Consider the following 6000-nt stretch of genomic DNA (forward strand, 5'->3'; position numbering starts at 1 on the left):
ATAACCCTAAACACCTCAACATTCTAGAGTCAGAACTTCTAGATCAGACTCTGGCATGAGATGAGACTTGGAAGAAAAACATTTCCTTATACAGATATATATATATATATATATATATATATATATATATATATATATATATATATATATATATATTAATTCCCTTATACAGATTAACAAAACAGTCGCACAAGGACTACGCATCTAACAGAAAAAGGAACAAAAATTGTCCACAAATATCTAACTAGGGAAACAAAACCCTACACAAAATGTACACGAAGGCTTCCTGTCAATTGGTTTGCTTGACCCTTGATGCAAAACTTACAAACGGGTCCATTCCTCCTTAAATGCCATGCAGAGCCTTTCCAATGTCACACTCACATTTAGCCACTCGTCTGACATTGCCAACTCTACCATCTTGTGTCACCACACTGTTCCTGTTGTCCTTAACTGCTCTCCTTACCAAATCTTGTATCACCTTTGGCCAAAGCCCAAGGCATACAGCTCCTTACCCAATCTCCAACCACCAATCCAGGTTTGTTGACCTTCCATTTGGCATCATATGCACACTTGACCTTCTCCTGTTTCTCTTCCACTCTACCTCCTCATTCACCCTAACATCTTCCTTTCCTATCTGCTTTCTCCTAAACAATCATGGACACAACTTAGAGATTGGGTCCCTCCCTTTAAGCAGTTTAAACAGACTAACTTCTGTGGTGATCCGTGGAGTGATGCGGTATGACCACAACTTTCCCCTCAGTTTGTCTTTCCATTCCCCTCCAAAACCATGTGCCCACAAAATGCTCTCCTTCAACTAATGGTTAAACCTTTCTACCTGAACATTACCTTGAGGTTTGTATAAAGTGGTGGTGACATGGCAATTGTTACAATAACTAAGAAAACTTTCCATCTCATGTGACCTCAACTGCACACCATTGTCAGTGATAAAGACTTCAGGATAGCCCTCCCGAGCAAATAGCTCTTTGAAAACTCAATCACTGCTGCAGTGGTAACTGGGGAAGCAAATTTCAGTTTTGGGCCATTTTGAGTGATAGTCCACTAAAACCATGCCTAACCTACACTCGTACGGTAAAGAGTTGAAAGGTACTGAAATGTCAAAGCCTACCTTCTGCCACAGAAATGTTGGCCACTCCACAGGACACAATGGAATCAGTACCACTGCGAGCATCTCTTCACTATCAGCAACTACTTCACACCCCCATTCAACTCTACCCTCTACTCTGTCAGGACCTGGCAACCAAAATGTAGTCCTTGTCAACCTTTTCGTAGAGGAAATTCCCAAATGTCCGTCATGGGCTAAGGACAATATGCAATCCTGCAAATCACCAGGTGGTACATACTTTCCTTTCTTAAACAACCTATCACCTTCCACCTTCAGGTCTCCTGAAATCTTCTAAATTTGAAATAATTCAGCTGAGATTTCATTCCTCTTAGGCCACCCTTCCTTTACATTCTTCACAACGCTTTGGTAAAAGGAATCCCCTTCCTCAGCATCTTTCCGCATCTCCTAATTCACGCCTTCGAATTCACCAGCCATCACATCAGTAATGCTGACTACCACATCTGTATCACTCACTTTTTCAACATTTTCTTTTTTTTCCACACAGTAATCTAGATAAACAGCCTGCAGTGACATTGTTTTTTCCAGGTACATGTTCAACTTTGAAATTATATTCCTGGAGTTCAGACATTAATCTTGCAATGTGTGCCGTAGCTGTGCACCCACAACCCTGAGACCATAGTCCCACAAGAGGCTTTTGATACATTCTTAAGGTGAAGCAAGAGCCCCAAACATAATTATGGAAATGTCCCAAGTCCCATACATATGCTAACAATCTCTTCTTTATTACTGCATATCGTCTCTCAGTATCACTTAGAGAGAGAAGCAAATGCCACATTCCACTCCGGACTACCACACTTCGGTGACAACACACTTCCCACACCATACAAACTAGCATCTACTGTATTAATGCATTCTTTGTTTACACAAAAAGGTTTCAAAATTGGTGCTCTCACAATCTTTGGTTTGAATTAAGTCAAATGCTTGCTGCTGTTTTTCCGACTACATAAACTAAACATTTCTCCTGGTCAGCCCCCTCAATGGTTCCATTTCTGTGGAGAAATCTCTAATCAATTTACTATAATATTTGCAAACACATGCAAAAGAAAGTAATTTCTCTTTATCAGATGCGGGAGCATTGATAATGGCATCCACTAATGATTTATTGGGCATTACCCCTTCCTTTGACAAAGTATGTTCCAGATACTGACTCACTGAAAAATGTGCTTTTACTTTCTTTCAATGTCAAACCATGCTTCCTCAACAGCTTACATACTTCCTTTACATGCTCTAAGTGTTGCTTTCTATTTTTTGAGAAAATTAAAATGTCATCTTGGAAGCACTTGATGAAGCATTACATGCTTTTGAAAATTCGTTATTGCCCTTTGGAACACAGATACCGCTGATGAAAGGCTAAAAGGCATCCTCCTGAACGGAAATACAAATTGTGGAGTGATAAATTAAGTCATACACTTAGAATCCTCAGCCAACACAATTTGATGATAGGATTGAGTGTGGAGAATATTGTCGCACCCTCCAACATGCTCATTACTTTGTTGATATTTCGCAATGGATGCGAGTTCACCACAATGCCAGCACTGAGTGATCTGAGATCAATACATAACCTCAAAGACTTATCAGCCTTGAATGCCAAAACTAAGGGCAACACCCACTCAGATGATTCAACCTTTTCAATGACCACCCCCCCCACACAGCTTTTCATTCAGTATGTGCTTCAATTCATCCCTCACATTAATTGGTACCCTTCTGAGCCTTCTGTTTAACTGGTAGTGCCCCTTGTTTAAGTTTAATGCGGTGAGTATTACGTGCCAATTTTCCAAATTCTTCAATGAATACATCAGAAAACTATGAAATCAACCTTGCAAAGATTTCAGGTTTATTCACCACTAATGCTGGTTCTTTGTTCCGAGGATGCAATATAATGCCCATTTTCCTATGACCTCTCCATCCTAGAACATTTGTGCTTTTCTCCGCTACATATAATTTAATGTGCGCATTCCTTCTCTTGAATGTTCTAACTACCTCAATATAACCGCTCATATGGATGGTGGATACATCAAAACTCTGGGCCGCAATGTCTGAATCTTTAAGATCAGGTTGATTGAAGACTTCACTGAACTTCTCTGCAAAATATTGCTTGGTGATTATATAATAGTCCAGGAGACCCTGAATCAGCCATGATCTGCAAATCTTTGTTAAGAATGTGAACAATACACCTTGGAGGATTGCTAACTTCCCCTCCCTCCTCCTCCTGAGTGATCATGGATAATACTATCCCCTTTTCCATCTCAGTTGGTCTCACCACCATAAACACATTTCACACAAGGCATCTCCCTCACACATGCTGCCCTACCCTTGGACAGATAACCACTTTTTCTTTTTTTCATCGCTGCATACCCGTGCAAAATGTCCCATCCTACTACATTTGTTGCACTCCTTCCCAATGGCAGGACATTGAGACGATGAAGCTAAGTGACTCAAACTGCCACGTCTATAACAAGTGAAAGTCTTGTCGTATTTATTTCCTACTTGACAATTTTTACCCACAGAACTATCACGAAAAAAACACACTTATCTCGCATTTACATTTTTCTTACTACTATCCTGCACAGACTTCATCAATTTCTCTGACTGCTCGATGGCATTAGCAGTAGTAATGACATCTTGCAATTGTGGGTCTCCCATTGCCCACAATTGTTCTTGTATCTTCTTACTTTTTAACATATACAATTATTTGATCCCTGATCATTTTGTCAGTAATATTTCCCAAATTACAGTGCATAGACACTGCCCTCAGGTAGGTGAGGAAATCATCAAAGGATTCTTATTCACGTTGCACTCTAGTATGACACTTGAATATATTGAAGGGTACACTCGAAGTATATTTAAACCTATGTTCCATTAGCAATAAAGCTTCTTCAAACTCACTGAGATCTTTCTCCCTGAAAAGCAACCTGTAGTAAATGTCAAGTCATTTCCCTTTCCAAGCCTAAGCAATGAAGGTAAATCTTTTTTTCCTTTCAGCCCCCATCAATAGCCTTCATATATGTTAGAAATTCCTCCTTCCATCATGACCATGGTATAAGAGGATCACCTTTATTTTGTAAAACTTAGCGTGGGGTTAAAATTTCATTACCACAACAAAATTAACTTAAAATGGGATTAGAGTCACTTTGCACCACGTTCCTTGAGGCAATTATATGTGCTGTACAGCCACTGCCGGTGTGTTAAGGGCAAAGAACGACCAACATGGCAGCACTAAATATTGTACTCTTGTGCAGCCATGCGCATCAGCGTGATAAACCGTGCCAAAATCTGCTGTCGATCTCTAAAACGATATTCAGCCATGCGCATTGGCACTCTGGTGCGAAGTGTGGGTGACGTGTGGGTTCTATGGCAACCAGTGTCACCGTAAGAGTGCATGAACGTATCCTCGCGTAGCAATCCCTGAACGTGTCCACGCCCTACATCTTGCTTTACGCTCCCAAACGCTGAGCAGAACTGCTTCGCTCCTTGTCTACAACACTTGCTTGTTTCTCTCGACGTCGTAGCATACGAATGCTCCTCTACTACATAATTGCTTCTTACTGTTGCTACAGAAGCTTTGGTATGGAGTAAGCACTGGACAGAGTGAGCGCACCAGTCCTCTGCTCAAAAAATGCAACCGCTGTGGTAAGGCTGGCTAGTGTTATATGCTTACAATATCAAATATAAATGCAGGCACTTCCAGTAATACAGATAATGGCACAGCTTCCCCAGAGAGGAAGTGCATTTTCTTTTTCCAAAACAAAGTGGTTTCTTAGGAGATACTTAATGAGTTCTGAAATAATCCAAGAAGACGGCATTACTTATGTGGTGTTTAAAGTAAAGTGGAAGAAAATACCTCTTCCTCGTTGCCAGTGTGAAAATCCAATACTTATAGAGCGGACACTGGCAAGAGATGAGAGCTGGAAGAAAGCAAAGCAATATGCAAAAGTGTATATGTTTATACATATGTCACGCCAGTTCTTTCATCCCAACTGTCTCACAGCGAGCACATTTTTCAATTATTTTATTTACTCTTCTTGGTGTATAAGACTGGGTACTTGTTTCTCTTCACACAATTTGATTTACAGATTTAGGGCCAGATGTAGGTAATACATATTTACCGACTCTTAAATACCGAATTTTACCGATTCGGTATTTAAGAGTCGGTAAATATGAAGGGGGGAGATGTAGGCATTACAGATTCTGTAAATACCGAATCGTTAAATACCGAATCGGTATTGCCCATTGATTCCTATGGGCCTTAAAGCCCATAGGAATCAATGGGCAATACCGATTCTGTAATTACAGAATCGGTAAATACCGAATTTTGCAAGGGTGCAGGGGGTGTCACTTTGCAACCCTCTGGCACCCCAAAAATAGGCATGTGCGCCATGTGGCACACAGACATGCCCTAAGGGCATGTCTGTCTGTCACATTGCTAGGTGTGCATGCACACATGAGCATGCACACCTGAATTCGGTATTTTAACACCCAATTGGATTGGGTGGTAAAATACCGAATTGGTAGGGCCTTTGGGACTCAGAAGAGTCCCACCTACATCTGGGAATTACCGAATCGGTAAAAATACCGATTCGGTATTTTACAGATTCTGTAAATTTACCGATTCGGTAAATTTACAGAATCTGTAAAATCTGGCCCCCTACATCTCAAGATGCCAAATACCGGTCGGAAAAGGCCGAATTCGGCCGTTTCAGACCGGTATTTGCCACCTACATCGGGCCCCTAGTAAATAGTATTCCTGTTAGCGCAGTTATTTGAAACAAGACCTTAATGGAGCTGACTCTGAGGTGCTACAGACATGTTGTCTTTGAGATCCTGCAAGGTCTATGCTCTGGGGCCTAAATTACAGG

Source organism: Lissotriton vulgaris, chromosome 2_1, assembly GCF_964263255.1.
Source record: "Lissotriton vulgaris chromosome 2_1, aLisVul1.2, whole genome shotgun sequence".
Classification (NCBI taxonomy): Eukaryota; Metazoa; Chordata; class Amphibia; order Caudata; family Salamandridae; genus Lissotriton; species Lissotriton vulgaris.